We start from the raw sequence: 14,293 nt of genomic DNA, 5'->3' as shown, positions 1-14,293 counted from the left end.
GGGGCCCAGGCTCCTTCCACCTTATAGATCCCCCATCTCAACACAGGGTTTCCAAAGTTGTCTTCGGGATCCTTTCAGTCTGAGATAGCTGAGAAGGGGAAAGATGGTGGAGAATTGCTTATGTGAGGTCTTATTTTTATTGGCAATTCTGGAGGTGTCACACATTGCTTTCCCTTTACATTCCTTTCCCAGGTCTGGATGGCATTGATCACGTGACTATAACTAACTGCAAGGGAGCCTGGGAAATGCAGTCTGGTCCTGTGCCTAGAAGGAAAAAAAAAATGGTTGGCAAAGAGTCTACACAGTTTGCCATAGCACCAGATGGGGAAGTCCAGAAACAGACCACAGCATATGTCAGAATTTATAATGTGATAAATACGGCATTTCAAATCAGTGAGGAAATTACAGTCAATTAACAGGGCTTGGACAATTATTGGTTATATCTTTACCCTCACATACAGAATAAAATAAATTCCAGATGTACTACATTTAAGTATATATATAAAAAAAGAAACCTTTCAAAAACTAGAGTAAATATAGCCTGTTTGATATTTTGGTGGAAAAGGCCCTTATTAAGCAGAGAAAGGGAAGAAATCATAAAGGAAAATTGATAGTTTGAGTATTTAAAAATGAAAAACTTCTGTATGCTGAAATTAAAAAAACAATTAAAAAGGCAAGTGACAAAAGGAAAAACTATTTGAGAGCAAAAAGATTAATATCTTAAATACAAGAAAGTTCCTAATAGCAATGAGAAAGAGATGAATTCCTCAGCTGAAAAATAGGAAATAAAATGAGATGTAGGTGGCTAACAAACATATAAAAAAATAAATCTCAGCACCAACAAGGATTCCTGAGAAAGACTATGACCTTACCAGCCCTCTCTGAGCTCTGGCTTTTCCATCTATGAAACCAGAATAAACTCAGAAACTGTTCTTGGGGTTCTGTTTAATTAAATGAGATAACCCAAGTACAGCATGCAGTAAACAACAAATACGAGTTATTGCCATTCTTATTCTAAGTGTTCATGGTGTATTTTTAGGTGAAAAGAGAAAGAGTTAAAATGTACACTCAGTCTGATGTCATTTATTATTCACATATACCCCCATCCACCAAGGAAAGGAACACAGCAGGATTTTAGCAGGATTGTTTCTTGCTTGTGGCCATAGGAACAACTGTAATTTTCTCCTTCATACACTGTGGCGATTTCCAAAATTTTCAAAATAAACATGTATTGTTATGTTTACAATTATAAAAAATTTAAGTGCTCATCTTTGAGTCATTGTTGAGTGACCCGAAATTATTTCTTAAATTCATCTGGGACTTATTAGTTTCTGAAACCAGACTCTGTCTTCAAAACCGCTGTCCAGAGGCCTGAGCAGGGGAAAATCACAAATAGGCTTTGCCTCAGTTTCAGCTCAGTGACAGAATCTCTTTTTTGCTTGTCCAAATGAGGTGTGAGATCATTACCCCTGAAGGACTCAGAATGTGAACTGAAACACTCTGAACAAAACTAGATTGTAACAGATAGAATTCCAAGGAGGGCAAAATGATACATATAGGGATAGGGCAGCACTTGGTGCCTGGCTTCTCTCAACCCTGGTTGGTGCTCCTTTGCTGCTGTTCTGTTCCTTCAGCGACTTCCTTCCTTATCTCCCACTTTCTTTTCTGGGCTTCCCCTTGCCCGCTGCGGTTGTTTCTTGGGAAAGTTAACCTGGGTCTCAGTTTCCTCATCTACAAAATGGGGTGATTAGTACCTTCCTGATCAGATTGTTTTATATAGGATAATGCCTGGCACACAGTAGGTAAAAGGACAGTAAAAGGACGCTGTTATTATTCTTCAAATGTCAACGTATAGAACTATATATTCACTTTTTTTGGTCTTGTTTCTAGGGTGGGAAGTGAAGTAGGGGCTCTGGGGTTTGGGTGAAGCTCACCTTTGCCTATACTGTACTTGGATAGGTAATTTCTGAATAGCTTCAACTAAACAAGTTTCATTACACATTCATTATAGCTTGTCCCTGAAATGAACAAATCAGGGGCATATCATGAAGAAGTCTGCTTGTGATACAGTCCCCACATGTAGTATCTTCTCAGTCACAGCTCTTCTAAGGGAAGGCGCCTCACCCAAAGCCCCTAGTATGGGCAGGGTGGTCATATATTATCTCTGGAGAGCCACTTCCTTCCTTGGCCACACCTGATTAGACCAGCATGTGCTCCTGACACAAGGGCCACCAAATGAACGAGGGCTGACTAATGGCCTGTGACCATGTTAAGGGGAAACTTTTTTTACTCCACCCGTTATTCTAGAAATACCCTCTTGGTTCTCCTCTGCCTGGGGAGTGACTGCTCTGATCCTCTTGAGGGTAGGCTACTTCTAAGGGGTCATGCATTCTGGTGCTCCTCTGGGGTTGGCCCCTGGGTGGCTGGGAAGACAGGTGTGAGGGGATCCTGCCCTGGTCCCAGCTGTCTGTGATGGGTGGCACTCTGCTTGAGAATGGGCTTTCCTTAGCAGGCCCATGTGGCTCTCCACTATTCCCTCCTCCAATGTGGCTCAATCAGCGACAATAGTGCCATATTGGCTTCTATTGGCTCTGTGTTTTATTTCCAGCTTATTCAAAACTTGAGTAGGGAAGAGGAGTGTTCTTTATTGGAGGCCTTCTCTATGATCCCAAAAGAAAAGGCAGCTGGGCTCATCAAAGCATCCCTCAGCCATACAAAGATTGAACTCGGCAGTCCTTTTAAATACCCAACAGAAAACTCTTCTAATGTGCAGAAGGGGGCATGCGTTAGCATATTCATGGCAGAGGTGAAAAACTGGAACCTGTCTACATCTTAATCAAGAGTGGATGGATAGGTGAGATGTGCTTTTATGTACTTTTACTTTTTTCACTTTATTTACTTGATGGAATATATACCATGCTTAAAAGGGATAAGCTAGGTTTATACGTTTCAATATGGATGTAGATCAAAATCATTATGTTGAATGAAAAAGGAAAGTCACAGCATGTGATAACATTTATGTAAATGAAAACACACACACAAAAGAGAATCCTATATTGTTTGTGGATGTGCGTGTATGAGAGAGAACCAAAAGACTAAATCAAAGCAGTGATAGTGAGTGATGGTGATTGGTTTAGGAGAAAGAGGGAAAAGGAAAGTAGACTTAGGTTGGCTCAGGAGAATTCTATCAGCAATATTTTACTTTTTATTTTTATCTTTTTATTATTTTTTAAAATTTATTTATTTTGAGAGAGAGTGTGCATGTGCGTACATGTGTGAGAGGGGTAGGGATGGAAAGAGAGAGAGAGAGACAGAGAGAGAGAGAGAGAGAGAGAGAATCCCAAGTAGGCTCCCTGCTATTATTGAAGAGCCTGATGTGGGACTTGATCTCCCCAACAGTGAGATTAGGACCTGAGCTGAAATCAAGAGCTGTACCGACTGAGCCACCCAAGTGCTCCTGTTTTTACACTTTTTAAAAGATTTTATTTGTAAGTAATCTCTATACCTGATGCAGGGTTCGAACTCACGAGCCTGAGACCAAGAGTCACATGCTCTACTGACTGAGCCTGCCAGGCACCCCAATATTTTACTTTTTAAGAAAGAATCTAAGCATATATTGTATAATTTTAAAAGGCGTACACATAGGAAAAATTCAGTAAGCAAAGATGATGAAATACCAACAGTTGTTCATCCCGTTTCATGGAAAAGCGGGTGTGCTAGATTATGCATCGTACTTTTCTGAAAAGAAACCTTTTCTAAAACAAAAGGAAATCACATAAAATGGGGGTTGCTCTAGAAGGAATCTTCCAGATCTAGGAAGCACAGGGGCCAGACAATTAGTGTCAGGGTGGCAGCTGGAAGACTGTGCTGTGGCTGAGGAGGAGAGGTCAAGGCAGGTGGGGGCCACCTTCAAATTGGACGGGAGAGACCAGGGCTGAACCAGCAGAGTAAGCCAGCACCCAAGATCCTGTCCCAGGATCCCACCCAACACCATGTCACATTTAGTTCTCATGTCTCCCCAGGCTCCTTCTGGCTGTGACAGTCTCTCAATTTCCTTGTCTTTGTTGACCTTAAGGTCAGTTTGGGAGAAGTATCTATCAGGTATTTTGCAGGATGCTCCTCTGCTGAGATTTGTCTGATGTTTTCCTTGTGATTACAGCAGGGTTATATGTTCTTGGGAGAAAGATCATGGAGGGCAAGCGCCTTCTCATCTCATCACATCCAGGGAAACTCCTATCAACGTGGCCCGTCACTGTTGACCTGGGATTTGATCTCCTGGAAGGTTACATTTTAAAAGTTGTTTTTCCAGTCACTCTGTTGACCCAAGTAGTGACTGTAATGGAAGAGAACAGTCATCTCCAGTGGGGGCAGCTCAGCCTCACAGAGCACCCCGGGGAAAGGTCGCCTTGATCCCACTTGTGGGAAGGCCTGGCTCAGCCTGTCCCCTCAGACAGGAGGTAGGCGGGGCAGGCCTTGAGCTCCAGCTGGAGGGCCCCGAGGCTCGGAGCAGAGAATAGGAAACTTCCCGGGCACACAGGAAAACCACCAGTGGAAACCAGATTCTCCTTTCCCAGGCAGTGGGGAGGGGTATCTCGAGAGTACTAGCATTTACATTTAATAAATATTTAGAGAAAAGACCAAACTTCACTTCCTGTAGCTGATAAAGGCCCTCAGAAATATTGGGGCCTTGCTACTTTGCAGCAAGCCTTTAATGCGTCCTAGTTGGCGCCCTGTCACAGACCCTGCAGCTGCTATTTCAACACTCCTCCTTTTATCCACCCTCCACCATCCCTGGAGGGATCCTCTTAACCCCAGGGAATTGTTTATTTCCTCTCCTGTAGGGAGGACGAGAGTCTGTCCTCAGCTGCCACACTGCACCTTGACCCACCCCCCCAACCCATGTCTGCCTCTCTCCCCTGCCCAGCCCTTCGTCTCCCCACAACCCCACGATGTGCTCTCCTTTAACCTGCCCATTTCCCTGGCCTCTTCTTGTTCAGTGAGCCACACTCCAGCCTAGTTCCATTACCTTCAAGCTATTCCCTTGTTCCTCTCCTTTCTTTAAATGGTCCTTCCTGACCCTACGCTTACAACTCACCCCTCCTCACCTCTGCATTTCCTAGCACCGAGCTCCAGCCAGGACCAGACTATGTGTAGTTCCCGGAAAGTGTCAGCTGCTCTCTTTCCGGCCTCTGCGCCTGTTGTAGTCCATGGCCTGGAACGCTGTCTCCGCCTGCTCCCCTCTGCCTGTGTCATTGGCTGACCAACCCCCACACTTCCTGGCTCACATGCTGACAGACCAGATTTTCAAAGCACTTCCTCCAGGAAGCCTTCCCTCACTCCCAGAAACCAGAACAGGCCCCTGTACGTACACTCAGAGCACCTTGTACAGCCCATCTTGGCACTTACCTGATGGTACTGAAACTGCCTGGTCTGTTCTCTGCCCCACGGATTACAAGCTCCTTGAGGCAGCAAGCACATCTTGCTCATCATTACATTCTTCAGATACCAGGCCTAACAAATAGTTGGAGCTCGAAACTACCTGTTGAGTTAAAGGAGCAGGCTAGCCAGCTGCTTCTGCCTTGAACATGAATTCCCGTGTTCCTATCATTCATGACACTTTCATCACCGATCATCATCTTTATTTGCCTTCTGTATCAGGCACCTTGTGAAATGACCTTCTGAAGAACTTCCTCAACGCAGCAGTCAACGGTCCCTTCTCAGTCCTTGGTCCATTGGCTGAGACCTCTCCACTGGCTGTGACACTCTTGTCCGCTTTTCCTTCCTTTTAATTCTCTCCTCCTTGGATTTCTGGAATGTTGTGCTGTCCTGCTTCTCTCCCCATTTCTGCGACCTCTCTTTCTCAGCATCTATCACCCTCTTCTCTCCCTTCTCCTGCTTTAACATGTCCCAACCTACTTTTGTCATGTTCCCTCCTACGCTTGTTACTTGTCCTTGCTTCCCTGTTTCTGGGAACAGCATCAGCAGAAGGGAGACTCAGCATCATCTTCAACTTCTTTCTCCCTTTGTGAGACCTTCTAATTAGGAGCCAGCAAGTCTATCAATTTCTGCTTCCCAAATGTTGCTCTAACCCTTGCTCTAGGTTAGGCCTTCATTCCTTCCAGGCTGGACTACTGATAGTTGTCATCACCTCCAAACTGGTCTCACCCCCGGCTCCACTCCGGTGTCACCCCTGCCCAAACTTTCCTTTGCACTCTTCTGGTTGTGATGCATCATGGCTTGCAATGTCCAGTTGCTGTCTGTTCCCTCTGGAATAAAGCTCACACTTCTGGGAAGAATGCGAGGCCTTCCTTAAATAGCACAACCAACCTTTCGAACCTGATCTCCCAACACAGGAACCCTTCCTTCTTGCACTTGAACTACTTCCAGCTCTGCCCTGTCTACCTCCTCTGGCTTCTGCCTGAACTGTCCTTGCCCACCATGCATGTGGAAATCTTACCCAGTTTTCATGCTTTGTATAAACGTTGCTTCTCCTATGAAGTCTTCCCTAATATCTTGCCTTTGCTCTTTATTTTATGTCAGGATGTCATCAAGCTCTCCTTGGCAAATCAGTCCTGATATCTCAGGTGCTTGACCCACTTATTTGCCTCTCACGCCACACAGTCTCATGTGAGTCAGGCAGCTCACCTTGGTAACTCTTCCCCAACAGTGACTCAGGGGTCCCAGCTGCTTCTGTCTGTCCACTCTGCCATCTCAGAAGTGTCTGCTTCTAGGGGTGAGGAGGTGAAAGGGGAGGTCTGGAGAATGCTTGCCCACTCTTAGCAGCCTCATCACTTGCGCTCACATTTCCAGTGGTGGGAGCTCAATCACAGGGCCTGGAATGACCTACACAGGAGGGTGAAGAAGGTAGGAAAGCACATGGACATTGGGTCAGCACTGCTGGGCCACAGGGTCCTGCAGCCAGGGTGACCACCCTGTTTGCCTGGGACTGTCTGGGTTCTAGCCCTGAGAAGCCTGGTATCCCAGAAAAGCCCCGGATCCTAGGCAAACTGAGAAGGCTGGTCGGTCACCCCACCTCCAGCTCTTGGCTCTTGTACTCCTGTACAACTATGTCATCCTCGTCTGTTTCCACTTCATCCAGATGTAGATTACAGACTTCCTGAGAGCAGGGACTGGATTGCACGGATCTTTTTCATCCCCGCAGGGTCAACAACATTGTCTGTAGTGAGTAGATAACCATAAATTTGCATAGAAATTTAAAATGTCTTTTTGGCTTTTGATTACGTGAATAATACATATTCAATGTAAACACACACACACACACAGACACACACACACACAACCACCCCAGGTGAACAAAAAGGGAGAAAACAATTTTTAAAATTACCTTAATTACTAGCCCTTCTTAGAAATGACCACTCAGCTTTCAGGTTCAGGCTCACACCCACACATTCGAGTCTGTAAGTGAATTGTAAAGAAAAACCGGGTCATATTTCACAGGCTGTTCTCTAAGTTCTTTTTCTCATTGAACAATAGATCTCATAAATGTCTATGGCATTAAATTGAAAATGATATAATTAAATGACTTGCATTTATTAGGCCCAAATTGTAACATAGCTGGGAATACTGGTATGATTAGCAGCTGGATCATGTTCTATAACTTGGCATGCTAACCATTTGGTATAATTGACTGGTGGTATTTCCTTTTTTTGAAGTAAATGTAAGTGATAGAAATTGTTCCAGAACATTGCAAAAGATGGGCAGCTACCCAGTTCATTTCATAAAGCTTACATAACCTTGATACTTCAAACTGATCAAGAGATCATTAAAAAAAAAAAAAAAAGACAGAAAACCTATAGGCCAAGCTCTCTTAGGAATACAGATCTTAAATGAAAAACAAGCAAATATACTGTAAGAAGATACCAAATAAATTAATAATAACGTTTAATAAGACAATAACCCAACCCTCATACAGACCTTCCAATATGTCAGCCAGTAGTCTGAGTGCTTTACATATACTAACTAGTTAATCCTCATGACATCCTGTGAGGAAACCTTTTATGGGTGAAGAAATAGGTCCAGAGTGTGAGTAACTTGTCCACGGTCCACGGTGACCACCCTCTAGGACTACATAGGTCTTTTACTCCAGCAATGCATGGATGGGTCATTACAAGGGCATGTCCTGATACAATGGAGTACAACAGTAGGTTTAACAAGGAAAACAAGGTCATCTTGATACTAAAAAAGGCATTTGAGAAACAGTGATATCTCTTTTAATGAAAGTATTACAAAAAATAGAAGCAGAAGGGTGTTTGTTTATACTAAAAAGTATATATTTCAACGTTTATTTATTTTTGGGACAGAGAGAGACAGAGCATGAACGGGGGAGGGGCAGAGAGAGAGGGAGACACAGAATCAGAAACAGGCTCCAGGCTCTGAGCCATTAGCCCAGAGCCCGATGCGGGGCTCGAACTCACGGACCACGAGATCGGGACCTGGCTGAAGTCGGACGCTTAACCGACTGTGCCACCCAGGCACCCCTAAAAAGTATATATTTCAAACAATGCATTTATTAAAATTTAGGTTCAAAGTTCAGATCCCTCAATTCTACCTATTAGCAACTGAAATATAAATCACCTGGGAATACTTTATAAGCCATAGGAAAGCTTTCTCTTTTCTACAGAGTATTTGTCTGTGTTTGAAAATGTTGAGAAAAAAATCTAAAACATCACAATGAAGAAAGGAAAACCTCCCATAAACTTCTGTTCTGAGAGAATGCCTCAACATTTTTATCCATATATGCTTTTTCCTTCCTGAATTAGGATCACAGTTATACCATTTTGAAACTTGTTTTCTTTCTTTCACTATTTACTGTGAATAATCTCCTTTGTCATGAAGTTCTCTCATATATGAACTTTAATGGCTGCATAATATTCCATTAAAAGGATGTACCATAATTTAACCATTTAACCTCTATGTTGGACACTTAAGAGGTTTCCTTTTCCCTTTTTCTTCCTTCCTTCCATGCCTCCTTCCTTCCTTCCTTCCTTCCTTGCCTCCTTCCTTCCTTCTTTCCTTCCTTCCTCGCCTCCCTCCCTTGTTCCTTCTTTTCTCTCTCTTTCCTTCTCTTTCTTTTTTCTTTCTTTCTTTCTTTCTTTCTTTCTTTCTTTCTTTCTTTCTTTCTTTCTTTCTTTCTTTCCTTCCTTCCTTCTTTTTTCCTGGATATTATAAATAGTAACACAATTCATATCCTTGCCCCTAAACCCTCTTTCACAGCCCTGATGGTTAATTTAGGTCAAATTCCTAGAAAAGAGCTCCACGTTTTTTATGTTTCCTGCCAAATTACCTTCCTGGAATATTTGCACTAATATGCTTCTTCCAATAATATAGGAGAGTGCCATTTCTGCCACACTCACATCTTCCAATAATTCAAATGAGACCTGTATGTGGTTACATACAGAAGACGTTGCAAAAACTGATCGCTGAGATGCATCATCCTTCTCAATAAGAGGGAACATACTCCACAAAGCTGTCTATGCCTCCCAAAATAATTTACAAATTTAATCCAATGCCAATAGGAATTTTCTTAGAATTTGCCTCAAGGATTCTAAAAGCTATCTGGAAGAAGGAACAAGGGAGAGTATCAGCAACTGTTGTAAAAGAGAAGAGTGAGGACAGGGACCAATTCTCATTGAAAAAAAATGTTTTAAATTATTTTTTTATGTTTATTTTTGGGAGAGAGAGCATGACCAGGGGATGGGCAGAGAGAGGACCCGAAGCAGGTTCTGCACTGACAGCAGCAACCCCAACATGGGGCTCAGACTCACGAACCATGAGATCATGACCTGAGCTGAAGTCAGATGCTCAACCGACTAAGCCATCCAGGCGCCCCTTCTCATCAAACTTCTGAAAAGCAGTAGTAGTTAAAGCACTAGCTATGTGAATCCAAGCCCATTTCCTTGTCCTTTGTGCCAAGCTATTCTTCCACACAGATTAGCTGTTGGCAAAAGAGGTCTTCTCACCAGCTGATAAAGCCTTGTGGAACTCAAGGTCGTAGCTGCCACTTCAATCCCACGTTTTAATTAATTAAGAGCAGAGAGAAATCCAAATGCAAGCTTGTTATTTTTCACAAGGCCTTGCTTTCCATGGGGAGGGGCTCCCAACAGAAACTAGATACACTATCAGTGGGCCTAACTGCCTCTCTTCTATCTTACTGCTTATTGAATATGATAAAAACAGCTATATTTACACCATGCTATTAACTTTTTCAAGAACTTTCTAGGGCCCAAGTTGAGTGCACAGGCAGGACGAGGAGGCACAACTATAGCTCCAGATGAAATTCAGAATTCCTGTGATTATACAGGAGTGGGGGACGTGCTGGCACTTTGGCTGGTGTCGGCTGTGTTAGAGCCCCTGACGTAAAGACAGGAAAATGGAGCTGTTTGTGCCCCAAGACTCAACATTTTTTTAATACCAGGGATTAGACTCCTTCCCTGACTGCTGTAGTTTAAAACATGATCCTCAGAAAACACGAGGTCCCTCTCTATAAAAGCACAAGTTCATTTGCTGAAACCCATCTGTGGGAAACTTTCCCATAGAATGTTGTTCCACAGGACTTCCCATTTAAATTATTTGAAAGAAGGACACCATCAACACAGAAGGAATTTGAGAGAGAGAGGCACCCACTCACCCACCCACACAGATGCTCACATACAGCAAAATCAAACCAGTTGGCATTGACACCCAAGCCCTCTGAGTTCAAAAGCAAGAGCCACCTCAGAGTTCCCACCATCTGAAGAGGACCTTGGCTTTTTCCTTTGAAGTGTTTCCTTTGAAGGTCAAGGTAAAGGGGCCATGTTGACTCAAGAAATTGCTAATCTATAGAAGGATGTGGCCTCTGCTCCATCACACATTTGTAATGTTCACATGAGGTTAACAAAACAAATGGTTTTGACTGTAATGCGTGAGCTGGGGCCAGCCTTTCTTCTCAACTTGTCTTCATCACAAGAACATTCCTTTGGGATAAGGTGAGACCCAGGCTAAGAAAGAACTCACAGGGTTCGAAAACCGGTTGCAGGGTTCATTTTGAGCCTCTTGAACCTCTGTAGTCATGCAATCAGAACCGGTGTCCTGAGGTTGGCTGCTGTGTGCCACAGAATGAAGACTGTGCTTGGAGACAGAAGATCTGGATCAAATCCCAACTCCTTTGTCCCTTATTACACACTGCCATTCCTGATGGGTTTCTTCACAGTTCTTGACCTGCCTAATTCCTGTTGAAGAATTTCTTAAAACAAGCTGAAAATGTTAAAAAACAAACAAACCCAAATAAGACTTTTTCAGCATAGAACCCAGAAATTAAGTAGGACTTAATAAGATGGTTTCTAAGAAGTAGATACCTTGGCATACAAGAGAAACACCATCACCGAGATAGTCTGAGCCCAGGCAGAATTTTGGCAGGGTAGCAATTTGTAGAGTGTTTAGCAGGCTCAGTTATACTAAAAAACAAAAACAAAACAAAACAAAACAAAACAAAAAAAACAAAAAACCAAACCCTCCCAACAATACAAGAAGCATCACTAGAATGTTTGCACCAGATATATCATTTATCTTGGTATCTCCAGTACCCAGCACAGGCGCTGGCATACATTAGTCGAATTCAATTCATTAGGAGATGCAGCATGTTCTCTCCACACTCATCCCTACCCTCATTCACACAAATATTTGGTCTCAATTGTGGGCATACTAAAAATGATATGTGTCACAATCTAAAAGTGTTTCTCCATCTGGAGAGAGTAGGTTATCTGGCAGAGTCAAAAGACTGGAAATAACAGATCATTACAAAAGACTTTGATCAAATATTTTGTTTTGAGGTTGATACTGGTTACATACCTCCCCCAACCCCACCCCCTTGCTAATAAGGTCACCCATGGGATTTGGAATGGATGTTGCATATGCCAGTCACCAAATGGCCTGCTTCAGAGCCCCAAAGGGTCATATGTTTGGATAAAGTCCCTCCAGCCTCTTTGTTGTTGTTTATCTCGAGTCCTAATTCAAGGGGATTCTTCCATCACTTTTTTTTCCCCAATGGAAATGCCACCCAGAGAGCTAGGAGATCAACAACAGAGTGTGTAAGGTAGGTGGGGATGGAGCCTATTAGTTTAGGTAAAAGAACAGGCATGCTTGGGGTTTAAAAGAGTGATTTTGCCTACCCTAAGTTAGAATTTTACATATAAATATGAATATAAAAATATATACATAAAGCCATATATAAACCTACCTTTCAATCTATCTATCTATCTATCTATCCATCTATCTATCTTATCATGTATCCATGCAGGTGCCTCTATATCTGGAGCTACTTGTACAGGGTATAAATGACATTTCAACACCTACATGAGCAGTGGGGCAAAAAGGAGCCAGTTTTCTCCATATTCACAGCATTTTGTATTGTTCCAAAACACTAAGTTCACTCAATCTTCACTACAACTCTGCAAGGTAGGGAGAGTGAAAATCATTTTCCCCATGTGAAGGTAAGATGTATGCCCACATCACTGTGGAAGACTGAGTCTCTCCTCACCCAGGAACTGGACTGGCCTCAAGCCACGCTGGACACTCTCCCTAGCCCCTTGGTGGTCTTTATCGTCGAGAAGTGTCAAGAATGCCCTTTATCCCATTCCTCCAGATGTTCTCCTAAGTGGGTGGTGGGAATGTCACCCTGCAGCCCTTCAGGCCGTCATGTGAATGAAGGCCCCTATGTGGATATTCTGAAGAAATCTGTCAGGAGAAGGTTGCTGAAATCCAAATGTGGACACTGGATGTGCCGGTGATGTCTCCACCATTTGGTCGCCTCAAAAGATGTTGGTTCAGCTGCTTTGGGAGGGATGGGAATGATATCTGGAGATGCAGGGCCAGAGGCCCACATTGTTTCTGAGGCATGGCTTGATGGTTGTGATTAATTGGGGAGATTGAGGCGGAACGGTCCATAGGAGTTAAAGGGGCTGATCTCTTAGATACCTTGGAAGTCCTACTTGTGAGTTCTGTAGATAATATGCAGTTGCTCAAACTTCCAGCACACAAAAAAAGAAGTGTTAGCAACAACTGCTTTATGTTCAGTTCCCCTTTGGTCTCTTATCTACATTGCCACCAGAAGAAAACCAGACACTGACTCTTTCAACAGCGTAGAACCTTAACAGGAGTTTTCTTTATGTAGTAGAACACTAAATGATTTCCCCCTCCTTTTTTACCTCTCTATTTTTTTCATATTGTCTACAAAAAAAAAATCCCAAGTATTCCTTTAGAACACTTTAAATGTGTTTTTTAAAATCCTTACATATGTTCTTTTGCCCTTAGGATAAACCATATATTTGTCCCTGATGACAAGACCTTCCATCTCAGTCTCCTGCTGTCCCCCTGTGTGTCCACCATGGAGCCATATATGCACCCCACCCCTCCCTGAGGAATCGCTCCCCATCTTGCTCTCCCCAACCACCCTCTGCTTTGTCCCCCTACCCGTGTGGTTCTGCATGGAAACCTGCTTGGGTCCTTAGTCTCCCTGGCTAACACCAAAGCATTATCTCCTATATGGCACCTATTCTGAGCCCAGCCTCATTCCTGGCAGGTGCCCCATAGTCAACAAACTCACAGTTCTGAGCAGTTGCTAGAAGTCACTCATACCTAGAGCAAAAAGGAAAATGTGAACATTTGAAAAAGCTCAGAATGTCTTTGGGAAAATACAGTGATGATCTAAGTTTGATTTCTTGCTTAAGTCTGGGATCAGCTTACAATATAACTTCCTGATGGGAAAGACAGAAGTAAATTTAGTGTTGACAGAATAGATATTATAATCCTCTATACTTATGTAGGGATGAGAGTTTACAAAATGCATTTGAACTATGTTTTCTCTTCAACTTTTTAAGTTTATTTATTCATTTTTGAGAGAGAGAGAGAGAGAGCACAAGCAGGAGAGGGGCAGAGAGAGAGAGGGAGACAGAGAATCCGGAGCAGGCTCCAGGCTCTGAGCTGTCAGCACAGAGCCCAAGGCCAGGCTTGAACTCACGAGCCATGAGATCATGACCTGAATTGAAGTCGGACACTTAACTGACTGAGCCACACAGATGTCCTGGAAAAGTTCATTTTAAATTTGCCCCTCCTTGTGGCCTGTCAAGATCTCTTTGTCTTTGTCTTGATCTCAGTTCAGGTCTTGAGCTCATGGTCATGAGCTCAAGCCCAGAGCTGGACTCCACAATGGACATGAAGCCTACATAAAAAAAAAAAAAAAAAAAAAAAAAAAAAAAAAAAAAGGTGGACCAAAGACAGTAACAGACACCTCAGACAC

The 14,293-nt window shown here is 43.2% G+C and overlaps 1 long non-coding RNA gene across 2 annotated transcripts; it reads right to left on the bottom strand.

Annotated features, from left to right (window-relative positions):
- Nucleotides 1-685: 685 nt before the first annotated feature.
- Nucleotides 686-13,336, bottom strand: LOC113602029 (uncharacterized). Of its 2 annotated transcripts, XR_008299152.1 has the most exons (7): nt 11,355-13,336; nt 11,014-11,253; nt 7,936-8,140; nt 7,346-7,416; nt 7,034-7,177; nt 5,106-6,843; nt 686-4,275 (listed from the first exon to the last, which is right to left on the bottom strand). It is a non-coding gene; the product is annotated as an uncharacterized LOC113602029 (long non-coding RNA). The 2 variants fall into 2 exon arrangements; XR_003423410.2 differs by having other exon boundaries at nt 6,646-7,177.
- Between the last annotated feature and the right edge of the window lie 957 nt (nt 13,337-14,293).

Source organism: Acinonyx jubatus, chromosome B3 (assembly GCF_027475565.1).
Source record: "Acinonyx jubatus isolate Ajub_Pintada_27869175 chromosome B3, VMU_Ajub_asm_v1.0, whole genome shotgun sequence".
Classification (NCBI taxonomy): Eukaryota; Metazoa; Chordata; class Mammalia; order Carnivora; family Felidae; genus Acinonyx; species Acinonyx jubatus.
Note: the sequence above shows the minus strand (reverse complement) of the source record. Positions and strands in the feature narration are given on the sequence as shown.